Genomic DNA, 11902 nt, shown 5'->3' on the forward strand with positions numbered 1-11902 from the left:
AGGAGGTTCTGTATCCTAATAAGAATGTGGATTCTAAAAGGGCTGGCACAGACAACTCATCTGTGGGAGAAAGTTTCATTCCTTCCTGCCATATGTTAGGCCCAAAGCAGGCCCCCAAATGGCAGTGCTTGGGACAGTATCCTAAACAGAAAGAGCCTGGCCAGGTAAACAGAAGGATGGTTACTGAGTAAACAGAAGGAAGTCAAATTTCTGTTTACCAGAAAAGCCACCACTTCCTTTACCCACCCACAGTGATCAATTACCATTGCCAGGGCATCTAGTCTGTGAACAGCCTGCTATAGACCAAAGCGCCCATGATAAATCCCAGGCTGTTCTGGCCTGCACCCCCTCCTCCACACCCCTTCCGCCTAACTTACCTGTCCCCTTAAAACTGACAAGACTTTCCATGCTACCTGATTGGTGCTCTGTGCTCCCCTGAGAGAGAGCCTGGCAGTTTGATTCCCCAAAGAAACTTTTCTTTCCACCCACTGAGATGTCCAGTGCTGTCCTGCTAAGGTTGAAGTCTGCCATTGTCCGGATAGCCTTCTGGGGCTCGGTGCAATATGGAGGACAATATGGGGACACTCCCCTCCAACACACACACACACACACACATGTCTCTACCTGTTTCCTGCCTTTTAATTTTCACTGGCAGAGAAAACAAACATTTGCATACTCAGTGCACACACAAAGTCATTTTAGGAGGTTCGGGTACCACCATGTAGGGGTCTTGGTTGGGTTTGTTTTCTCTGCCAGTGAAAATTAAAAGGCAGGAAACAGTGTGATGGGCAGCTTCTGGAGATGGAGAACACAGCCAAGAGGGGCCTGGGAGATGGAGAACACAGCCAAGGGGGGGCTAACAGAATGAGCAGTTGAAGGAAACCTTTTGCTGAGGTGAGGGACACACGCAGTAGGCCCACAGAGAGAGAGTCTCCACAAGGCGGGTGGGGACTTGGGAAGCTGAAATCTTCTTGAGGGATGGGGTTTTTAAGTCTCTGAAGGGTCTTCCTTCCCTAATTTAGAGCTGGTCAGTTTGAAGAAAGACAGGATGGCTCATTGGCCTGTAAGTGTTGTGAAAATGCGCCCTAACCCAGCCTTGAATTTACTGGGCCCATTAATCAGCCGGGAACCTTACTGCATGGAGAAAAGAAGCCTATCCAGGCCCTGTTGTAAGCTGCCAGGCTTTGTCTCAGGTAAGGAGGAGAAGAAAGATAAGGGTAAGAAAAATAAGGGGGTAAGTGGACATTTTTGTTACTTAGTTGTGGCTGGTCTCCCTATCTGCCTGTCAGAGGGTCTGTATGACTCCCTCGCAGGGCTGTTAAGATAATGTCTACATTACAAATTATCAAAATGCCTCCCTGAATAGACAGACTCACAGGAGCAAAGGCGAGAAACACCAGGTGCCGATCCAGCTCACAGACAGACCCAAGTCCCTCCTCCAAGATGCCCACATCCTAGTTGAAGGATTTTAAGACTGAGGGCGGAGCAGCGCCTTGGAGGTCCCTTGGATCTGTGTCTTGTTTCAACAGTCTTTGAAAGGAACAGACCCGGGGATTCCTACCGTACTGGCTTCCAGCCGCCTTACAAGTCTCTCCAGTCGCAGTCCCCGGGACCAGCTCCTTGCTGCCTTCAGCTCCTAGGACCAGTCTGCAACCATCTATTCACGGTTAGCTCACACTCCCAGATCAGCCATGACCTCTCAGATTCGTCAGAATTATTCCACCTAAGTGAAAGCTGCCTTGAACCGCCTGGCCAACCTGCACCTGCGGGCCTCCTCCACCTACAGATCTCTGGGCTTCATTTTTGATCAGGATGACGTGGCTCTGGAGGGCCGCTTCTGTGAATTGGCTGAGAAGAGTGAGGGTACCTAGCGGCTTCTCAAGTTGCAGATTGCGGAGTGGGAGAAGGGGTGTGCACTCTTCAGGAAGTGCAGAAGCCGGCTCAAGGTGAATGGGGTAAAACCGAGGAGGCATGGAAGCTGCCTTGGCCCTGGAGAAGAACCTGAACCAGGCCTTCTTGGATCTGCATGCCCTGGGTTCTGCCCGCACAGACCGTCATCTCTGTGACTTCTTGGAAAGCCATTTCCTGGATATGGGGGTGAAGCGCATCAAGAAGATGGGTAACCACCTGACCAACCTCCGTAGGCTGGCAGGACCACAACCAGCGCAGACTGGCGCGCCCCAGGGATCTCTGAGTGAGTATCTCTCTGAGGGCCTCACTCTCAAGCACGACTAGGAGGCCTCTGTGCCTTCCAAGGGGCTCAGAGGAGAAGGAGAAAGGAAAAAGGATCAATGCATATCTCAGATATGTATCAAATCCATGGAGCTCCCCACAGCGGAGGACTAAGAGTGAAGATGAGGACAAAAGAGAGAGAAGCTGGGCGCGGTGGTGAACGCCTTTAATCCCAGCACTCAGGAGGCAGAGGCAGGCAGATTTCTGAGTTCGAGGCCAGCCTGGTCTACAAAGTGAGTTCCAGGACAGCCAGGGCTATACAGAGAAACCCTGTCTGGGGGGAGGGATTGGGGGAGAGAGAGAGAGAGTAAATAATCCGTAAAGTAAGGAGCCAGGCACTTCAAAAAGCCCTGGGCATCCCAGTCCAGAAATCTGAGCCACGCAGTTCTGCACTGGGCCTACCAAAAGGAAAGATGTGTTTCTCTATGTGTATAAGTGTTTTGCCTAATTGTGTGTATACAAACCACATTCGTGCCTGGTGCCTGCAGAGGTCAGAAGAGGGTGTCTGGTTACCTGGTATTATGGTTATGACCCCCCATGTGGGTACTGGGGAACTGAACCTGGGTCCTCTGCAAGAACAGCCAGTGCTCTTAACAGCTGAGCCAACTCTCCAGCCAAAAACATGCATCACTCAGGTTGGGAACTCAGATGTTTTTAAATCCTCAGAAGGTGACACACCAAGGCTGAAAGCCAGTGCCTCAGGCCTATCACTGACAGATATTAACCAACCTTCTCACCTGGGCATGGTGGTACCATACCCCATAAGAGTTCATTGTTGCTTTGTTTTTGTTGGGTTTTCTTTTTGGGTTGGGTTGGGTTGAGTTGGATTTTGGAGACAGCATTTCTCTTTGTAGTCCTCTATTACCTGATATTCAAGACCAGACTGGTCTTGAACTCACAGAGATCCACCTGCCTCTGCCTCTCGAGTGCTGTGAATATAGGTGTGTGCTCCAGCACCACCTGGCTAAGAGTTATAATTTCCTAAGATATTCTTATAACAAGGTCAGGGTGGAGCTCGGTTGGTAGAGTTTCCCTAACCTGCTCAGAGTTCAACCCCAGCACAGCATAAACCAGGTGCGGCAGCTCAAGCTGGAACCACAGAACTTTGGAAGTGGAGGAAGAAAGATCATGGGCGTTATCATTGGTTACACTGATGTGTTTACAACCGGCCAAAATAAATTGTACAAAAAAAAAAAAGAAAGAAAGAAACATTTCTTATCTGGTGTTTACATCAGGAAGCAAGCAGTTAGCTATCTTTTATGTTACTTTTAGGAGACATGGAATAGAGAGCAGATCAGACCTAGATGTAGGTGTGACATGCATGAGCAGGGCATTCAGAGTGGAGCCTGGGAGGCAGGCAAGGCTGAGCGAGGATGCTGGGCAGGACCAGGAAGTTCCTCATTGTCTGTCACCTCCATAACTCTGCATGTGGCCTCAGTGTAAAAGTGTCAGCCGGTGGGGGGGGGGTGCGGTGGGGTGGTGTAGATGCTATAACTCTCAGCTCTGCCAACTAGAGACATCTCTTATCTGGTGAGAGGATAAGAAGTAAGTGGGGGTGGGGTGGAGAGTAAACAGGACAGGTGTTAAGGCTTCTCTAGCACTCTTCAGAAAGTTGGACTAAACTCCTCTCAGTTTCTGTGTGATAAGGTCAAGGCATGAGGAAGATAGAGAATAAACTTCAATGAGTAGAAAGATCTTCACAGGTAACAGTAACCAAACAGGCTTGCTGGTCTTGGCTACCCACACGGCTGTTTATTACCCCTGGAACAGGTCATCTGCTCTCACTGCTTTGCTCCAAAAGAGCCTTATGCTGCTAGAGTAGAAGCTGTTCACCAAGGCTGCTTTACCATCTTTTGTTATTCCAAAAGATGTAGGATGCTCTCTGACCAATGCTCAGACTGGGCAGGAGGGGTGTGTGTGTGTGTGTTTGTCTTAAAGTGGTAGGTTTCCCAAGTAGTCAGGAACTGGACAGATTCTTAGCATTGACCTAAAATAAAGCAGAGTGAAGAACCGTGTTGGCTCCTTCAGGTGGTCAGTCTGCCTGTCTGTCCTGATCACAAGACAGGCCTGCCCGCATTTGAAACATAAGACATAGAGGACAGGAGGCTGCACTCTTTTTTTATTTTAGATTCTTCTCCTGTTGTATTTTGCTCAAGATGTTTTCCCCAAAATTAGTTGAGAATCATGATGTTGAGACCTCAAAAACAAGGTGACTGACCATAGAAGGACAGGGAGGAAAGGACTGCAACTTGTTCCTAGGGACTGGAGAAAATTTAAAAAAATAAATAAAAAGAAAAAAGAAGGTTGGAGTCCATCAGTGCTAGCCATCCTCTCCTCCCCTTCATCCTCATCATCTTCACCTTCATCCTCAACTCCTTCATCAATATCTTCCAACCCTTCCTCTCCACCATCATCATCATCATCATCCTCTGCCTCTCCTTCTTCATCATCCATATTAGGAACCAAATAGTCCTGCAAGGGATTTGGTCAAATGTCATCTCTGATGACCTCTGCTAACTCGTCAGCACCTGCGTCAGAATGGTCAGTAAACCAGGTAAAGAAGCTCTCTGGCTCTTCGTGCTGCCCCTTCCTGCTGGCCCTGCGCTGCATTCGACTTGAGCGCTTTGTCAAATCCTTTCCAGATTGCCATTTGATTTCGGTGGACGTTGAAGATGGACACTGTCATTCGGACGAAGTTCTTTGGAGAGAACCTTGTTTTCTTTTTTTCTTTTTAAGATTTATTTATTTATACTGTAAGTACACTGTAGCTGTCTTCAGACACTCCAGAAGAGGGAGTCAGATCTCATTACGGATGGTTGTGAGCCACCATGTGGTTGCTGGGATTTGAACTCTGGACCTTCGGAAAAGCAGTCGGGTGCTCTTACCCACTGAGCCATCTCTCCAGCCCCCGAACCTTGTTTTCAGAGTAAGGATTTTCATCAAAATAAAAATCTATTCTGTAACCTGATTTAATGTCTTCAAATTCTGTCGCTTCAACTCTGGTCACCAATGCAGAGCCTCCTCGTCCTCCTCCCCCAGCAGTGCAGACACTCGTGGATGGTTGACGAATGTTGTTACCAAAAATTTGAGATTTTGGAGATCCATTCTGACCTCTTCTGAAAAAATGGTTGGCGGAGTTTGTTATATTTTTGTTCTATTTTCAACATTCCCTCGCTGGCTTGTTCATTAAGTATGTCTATTTTATTTTGTACTTCATCAATACGTTCAGTTACTTCTTGCTGTTCCTTTTCTCCTTTTGGCAGGCCGAGAGAGGCCGACTTGTCCTCCAGCTTCGGGGCAGCAGCCAGTATGGGTTTCTTGGGCTGAGGCAGGATTGCAGATTACTGCTTCAGGGCTATGGAGTGAGGGAGGTGGCCGGTAGACAGAGGCCAGTGCAACCCCCTCCCCCGCCCCCCGAATGTTCACAGCAGGAAGAAACTCGCAGGAACTCGGAGGCAGCACCCTTAACTCTGAGACTAGCATCCTATTGACTTGTCAGGGTGGAGAGCTGGAGACTAGCGTAATCTTAAACAAGTACAAATAAATGCTGCTGTCGGCATTCCTACCGAGCCCCAGTCATTTCAAACCTAGTTGTGAGAGTGTGGCAGTAAGAACGGTTTCAGCCATTTTCAGGGTACCTTTCTCTTAGGGTCGTATTAAGATTCTGGGGTCACAGTTAGGCAGCTCTGCCCATCCCGGGAAATGGAACTATGTCATGGGTCACCACTATCCAGTGTCCTGCCAAGGTCAGGGAGACTCTTCAGGCCGGGCCCACCGACAGCTGCCCTGTGTCCACTCATTGACAGTCGCGTGCTATTTGTCAAGTTTCGAGCCCATGAGGTCGGATTGTTATGGTAACCCCTACCTGTTGCCGTCATTAAACTATATTTTCAGTGGCTTGAGAAATAATTCGTGTTCCTTGCTCATGCACAAACCCAGAGCAGGTCTTCTTAATTGGTGTCTTTCTGTGGTCCAGGTGCCTTTTAATCTTGTGACTCCTTCCTCGAGTCTCGAAATGCTTTAAGCTCAGAAAGAGAAGCGTCTTGCTAGGCTCCCTGCCTAGGAAATGCCTTGGTTTGCTCCTCCCCTACCCTATTGGCAAGAACCACTCACGTGGTGCCCCAGGTATGAGGAATTCTGGGAAATGTAGTTCCTGGCCGGGTCACTCCATAAACTGGAAAAGGAACCCCAGGAAATGTGGCTTTGTGTTTCAGTTTGCAATCTTTGCCACACCCTTGATGACTCAATTCTAGCTAGCAACCACAATTCCGGGTTCACTGCCAAGTCTGTCAAGCTGTGAGCCCACACTCTTTCTTCTCTCTTGCTAGTGCAATGGAATGGTACAGGCTCCTTCTTAATCCTCTGTTTTGATTGAAGATGCCAAAACTAAGCTTAGCGCTAAGCGAGCTAAGGAGCCCCTAAGAAGGATGCTAGACTGCTCTGCTGGGGAGCCCCTCTGGCTAGCACCCAGGGATCAGAGTTGTCTACAAGTTGTGTGTGCACGCACGGGCATGGGTGTGTGTGTGCAGTTCTCGTGTGTAGGCTGAGCCTCTTGATTTGCCTCTACTGAGTGGAATACCCCAAATATCATGGCTGGGTTATAAGAAGATTGGGCTGCAGTTGGTTCTGTAGCTCGGTTGTATTTGCCCAGCATGCACAAGTCCATACTCAGCTCATAAAATAAATAAGGAATAAAAAATTTAAAGGCTGTGTTCCACTGAGCCCATCTGTTCCTTGCTCACTGTGAAGTCAGCCACCCCACCAAGAATTGCCCCATGGAAACACTCAATGGTGAGGAAGTGACATCACCTCTACCCACCCATCAGTGGGGGCCACCAATGACAGCCACAGGGTGAGCTTGGGAGTAGATTCTCTTCAGGGGGATTTCCAGGCTCAGCTTGGCCAGGAGTTCCAGGACAACCTGGGCTACATCAGATCTTGTCTCAAAGAGCGGGGGTGGGGTGGGGGTAGAGCTTATCTTCAAAACCAGTTATATTTTGAAATATTAGGAGTTTGGATTTGAATATGTGAGTTGGGGTGAGGTATAATTCATTTCATAATCACACAAAACTAAAACAGTAAGCAACAGCCTAGGATAAAGCGGGGGACTCGCAGAAGAGAACTAGGCAAAACTCTGAGAGGGTGGGGCATAGCCAATGAAGCATTTGCCACTCAAGCATAAGGACCTAAATTCCCCAGGACATTGTTGTTGTTTGTTTGTTTGTGTTTGTTTGTTTGTTTGTTTGTTTGTTTCAAGCTGTAGAGGTGACACACATGTGGCTGAAAGGCCAAGGAGCCACGGCTGCCCATAACCCTCATGCAAGGAGGACTCTGGTAGAAGTGGCTAGTGGTGATCTGAAACACTCTCTCGGCAGCACATCAGCGGGCCAAGGAAGCTTTCAATGCTCTGAGGGCTTGAACTGTGGGAGAATGGCGCTGCTTTCAAACAGCCCCATTTCCAACAGGCAAGAGTGCCTGAGAGTGCCTCCTCTCTACCAGGGGCCAGAGGGGTTAGGTAGTGTGTCTGCCAAGCAAGCCAGAACCATAGGATTCAAGCAAGGCCTTTTCTGCTCACCTATCACCCATCATCACCTTCTCCCTGCACATAGAAGCAGCGTGTGGTATAAGACAGAGAGGTGCGAGGGGAAAGAAAAGACAGGACTCAGATTGCCTGTGTCCAGGCAGGCCCTCATAGAGACAGGAAGAGCTTTTTGGTTTTTGTTTGTTTTTTTGGTTTTTGTTTTGGTTTTTTGAGACAGGGTTTCTCTTTTAGCCCTGGCTGTCCTGGAACTCACTCTGTAGACCAGACTGGCCTTGAACTCAGAAATCCGCCTGCCTCTGCCTCCCAAGTGCTGGGATTAAAGGGGTGCACCACCACGCCCGGTGAGTTTTTTGTTTTGTTTTGTTTTTTGTTTTTTTTAAATGAACCACCACCATTCCTGGCTCGATATGAAAACACACGGAATATTTTAGTTTTTGAAGACGAGATAAATCGAATGCCTCGAGCAGTGAACGGAAAGATCTGAGAAATCCAAGGAAAGTGGGGGCATTTTTGATTCCGATAAAGCCTTGCCAAAGGCTTTAGCTGTCATAGCGCAGGCAGTGGCTCCGCCACTAGGGGGCACCACTGTGCGGGAACGCAGAGGGCTTCCGAGAGCAGGAAGCCATTCTAATTGTCAAGAAGTAAGCCAGTGACTGCATTTCTATTTCTTAATTTAGACCTTAAAGCATGTGACAAATACAATAAAAAAGAGACTGTCAAGTGGAGTTAGAAAAGGCCGCAGTTTTTTGTTTTGTTTTGTCAAATGCCTCCTAGAGAATAGCGGGCCCATTATTAGAGGAGTATTTTAATGCAGAGTAATGCAGAACAGACTATAACAGAGGCACCATTTCTCACCTTTGCGGTGGGAGTTCTGCTTTGATTTCTTTTTTGGTTCACCCTGCCTGGAAATGGGTGCAAACCCTGCTATCTGGAATGTCAGTGCTATCTGCACGGTTTGCTTTCCTTCCTGAATGTTTCTTGTGTTGTTTTTGACGCTGTGGGGGATGGAGCAAAGAGAGACCTGGGAGCTCTCAGCCTCTCTGGCTTTATTTAGAATTTAAAGGAGGGCTCCATCACCCCCTAGCGGCGAGCCCAGGTCTCCTTCGGGCCAGGCACCACGCTGGCGAACGGGAGGTGTGCTGCAACACCCGGGGACAGACAGCAGGCAGGTTATCTGCACCCCAACCTCTGATTCAAGAAAGAACCCAGGAGGCCTTGGTTAGGTCATTGTGCAAGAGAGGGATGGGTCCCGATAAGAGCAGGAGGAATATTGTCCCCAGCGATCTAAATCCTTCCACAGGCCACCCCCTACATACTTCTCTTCTCATGGAAACGGCTACAACAACTGTAGTTAGTGTATTTTGCTTGGTTGCTTTTGTTTTGTTCTTTGTTGCTTGAACAGGTTCTTATGTAGTCCAAGTAAGCTAGGAACTCCCAGTGATTCTCCTGCCTCAGCCTCCAGAGTATTCACATTAGATGTGTGAGCCACGATGCTCATTTTGAAGGCCACCATGAAATGGAATTTGTTACAGTGACACAAACAATCTGTGTCTGTGTCTTAGGGTCTTACTGCTGTGAAGAGACACCATGACCAAGGCAACTCTTCCAAAGAAAAATTTATTTGGGGCTGGTTTACAGTTTCAGAGATTTAGTTCATTATCCTCTTGGTGGGCAGCACGGCAGCGTCCAGGCAGGTATGATGCTTGAGAAGAGGAGCTGAGAGTTCTACATCTTGATCCATAGGTATCAAAAGGGGATTGTGGCCCACACTGGATGTAGCTTGAGTATATATGACCTCAAAGCCTGCCTCACAGAGACACACTTCTGCCAACAAGGCCACGCCTCCTAACAGTGCCCCTTCCTCCTTTATTGTCAAGCATTCAGACACGTCAGTCAGGACCATTCCTATGAAACCACCGCAGGCTGTGTCATCCAATGTCATTGCCATATGCGGTGATCATAAACCTCTCCCAGCTCTGGAGACTTTCCAGTGCCTACTTTTTCCTATTGTTGGCTACTGCAGCTAAGTGACAGCGCGTAGGACACTGAGACATGAGGATCATAAGTTCAAGGCCAGCTAAGTTTACAAGGTGAGCCTGAGGTCAACCTTGGCTACATAGGAAGACCTTATCTTGGAAGAAAAGAAGAACAGAAAGAAGGAAGGAAGGAAGGAATTTGTTTTTATTTAATTGTCTCTTTCTTATTTAGAAGTGCATGTGTATCTGTTGTTTGCAGCACCGAGCAGTACAATTCTAGAAAGACACTGAACGGGAGGCCTTTGTAACTCTGGCATGGCACCTGGGAAAGGATACTGCCTTAGATAAGATGCAAATCAGTACTGTGTATAATTTTATTTTGTAGGTAGGCATCAAACCACACTTAATCAGATACACACTCATTATCCGTCCTTCAGTAAGTCTTCTCTTCTCACCTTTTTATTATGTCCACTGAGGGGTTTGAGGTCATGCCTGGAGAGCTAAGATCCTGTCCTGCTTGCCTTGCTCTGGCCAGCACCACACATAAATCCTTATGTGTCAGAGAGGCTCGTGAATCATTTCCTTGGATGAACCTAGGAAGAACTACACCTTTGAAGAACTACACCGAAAACCACCTCTGAATCCTACTCTCAAGGAATGCTTTATGGTGGAATCATAAATGCTTAGAAAACTAGATGAAGAAGCTTGGAAGAAAGCCTTGTTTCGCCAGATACAAAGTAGTCTCACAGTAAATATCAATTTCTTTTCTTCTCTTCAGAACCCTCCCCAAAGATTTCCATCAAATGATTAAAGTACTTGAGAGTTTACAGGATGAAAACTCACTTTCATCTGGAGAACCAGTGAGGGCTTCCTGGAGGAGGTGTCACTCAATTTAGCTCAGTATGAACTCTGAACAACATGAACAATAGCATAGATGGGAAGAGTGCGGAGGAAAGAAAAAGCCCGACTTAATCTGAGGGAAGGTGTGAGGCACAGTTTATAATTCTGAATGTCAGCTGAGCACGGAGGCTCACACTTTGAATCTCAGTATTTTTGAAGCTGAGGTAGGAGGGTTGTAGGGAGTCTGAGGCCACCCTGTGCTAAATAATGAGTTTCAGGACAGTCTGGGCTACAACACAAGGGCCTGTCCTCTCTCCAAAAAGCCACCAGTTACAGGGAAATGGTCCTACGCAGTCAAAGTCATTGCCCCCATCTTCACATTAACATATGCTTTTCATATTAGCATATGCTTTCATAGTAGCACATCATCTCACATTAGCATATGTGTTCACATTAGCATATCATTTTGCACTAGCATATCTTTCATATTAGCATATCTTCTCATTAGCCTTTGCTTTCATATTAGCATGTGTTCACATTAGCATATCATTTTATATTAGCATATTCTTTCATATTAGCATATCTTCTCATTAGCATATGCTTTCACATTAGCATGCGCTTTCCATATTAAATGAAGAAAGTCAGTCCCTGACCTGACCAGTGGATGTGATCACACTGGAACTAGCCAAGCCTCCATCACGGATGTACAGTTACTTGTAATTTTATTTGTTTTTTTTTTTTACATAAATCTATCTATAGGATAAAATTCTAAATGTCTCTGCTAAATCAACAGTGTATGAAATTTAGGTTTTGAGACTTACCAAAGTGCCCTCTATAAAAACTGGTTTTCATTTCCAACCTAGTATGAAAAAAATGTATGCCTCTGGACTTCACATTTGGTATAACCAAATTTAGGGTCTTTGTCAATTTGAAGATTGTAGGTGGTTTTATTTTTACATTTATTTATTTATTTATTTTATGTACATGTGTGTTTATGTATGTGGATTTGTATAAGAGCATGCATGTGGAGGTCAGAAAACAATTTGTGGGAAATTGGTCTCTTCTGCCACATAGGTCCTAGGAATTGAACTCTGGTCGACAGGTTTGGTGATAAACTTTTATCCACTAGCTGTTTCACTGGTCCCAGATATGGAAGGATTGATATCTGCCCTAGTCAACTTTAACTATAAACTTGACACAGCCTAGAGACACCCAAGAAGGGAGTCTCAATCGCAGAATCGCCCAGATCAAATTGGCTTATGGACAGGTGTGATGGGTGGGGGGGAGGAGGACAGGTGTGAGGGGCAGGGGG

General features: G+C 46.9%; 2 pseudogenes; one reads left to right on the forward strand and one right to left on the reverse strand.

The window, feature by feature from the left end:
- The first annotated feature begins 1691 nt into the window (after positions 1–1691).
- Positions 1692–2257, forward strand: LOC110310738 (annotated as a pseudogene).
- Positions 2258–4353: 2096 nt separating this feature from the next.
- Positions 4354–10240, reverse strand: LOC110310807 (annotated as a pseudogene).
- Positions 10241–11902: the final 1662 nt, after the last annotated feature.

This window comes from Mus caroli, chromosome 15, assembly GCF_900094665.2.
Source record: "Mus caroli chromosome 15, CAROLI_EIJ_v1.1, whole genome shotgun sequence".
Classification (NCBI taxonomy): domain Eukaryota; kingdom Metazoa; phylum Chordata; class Mammalia; order Rodentia; family Muridae; genus Mus; species Mus caroli.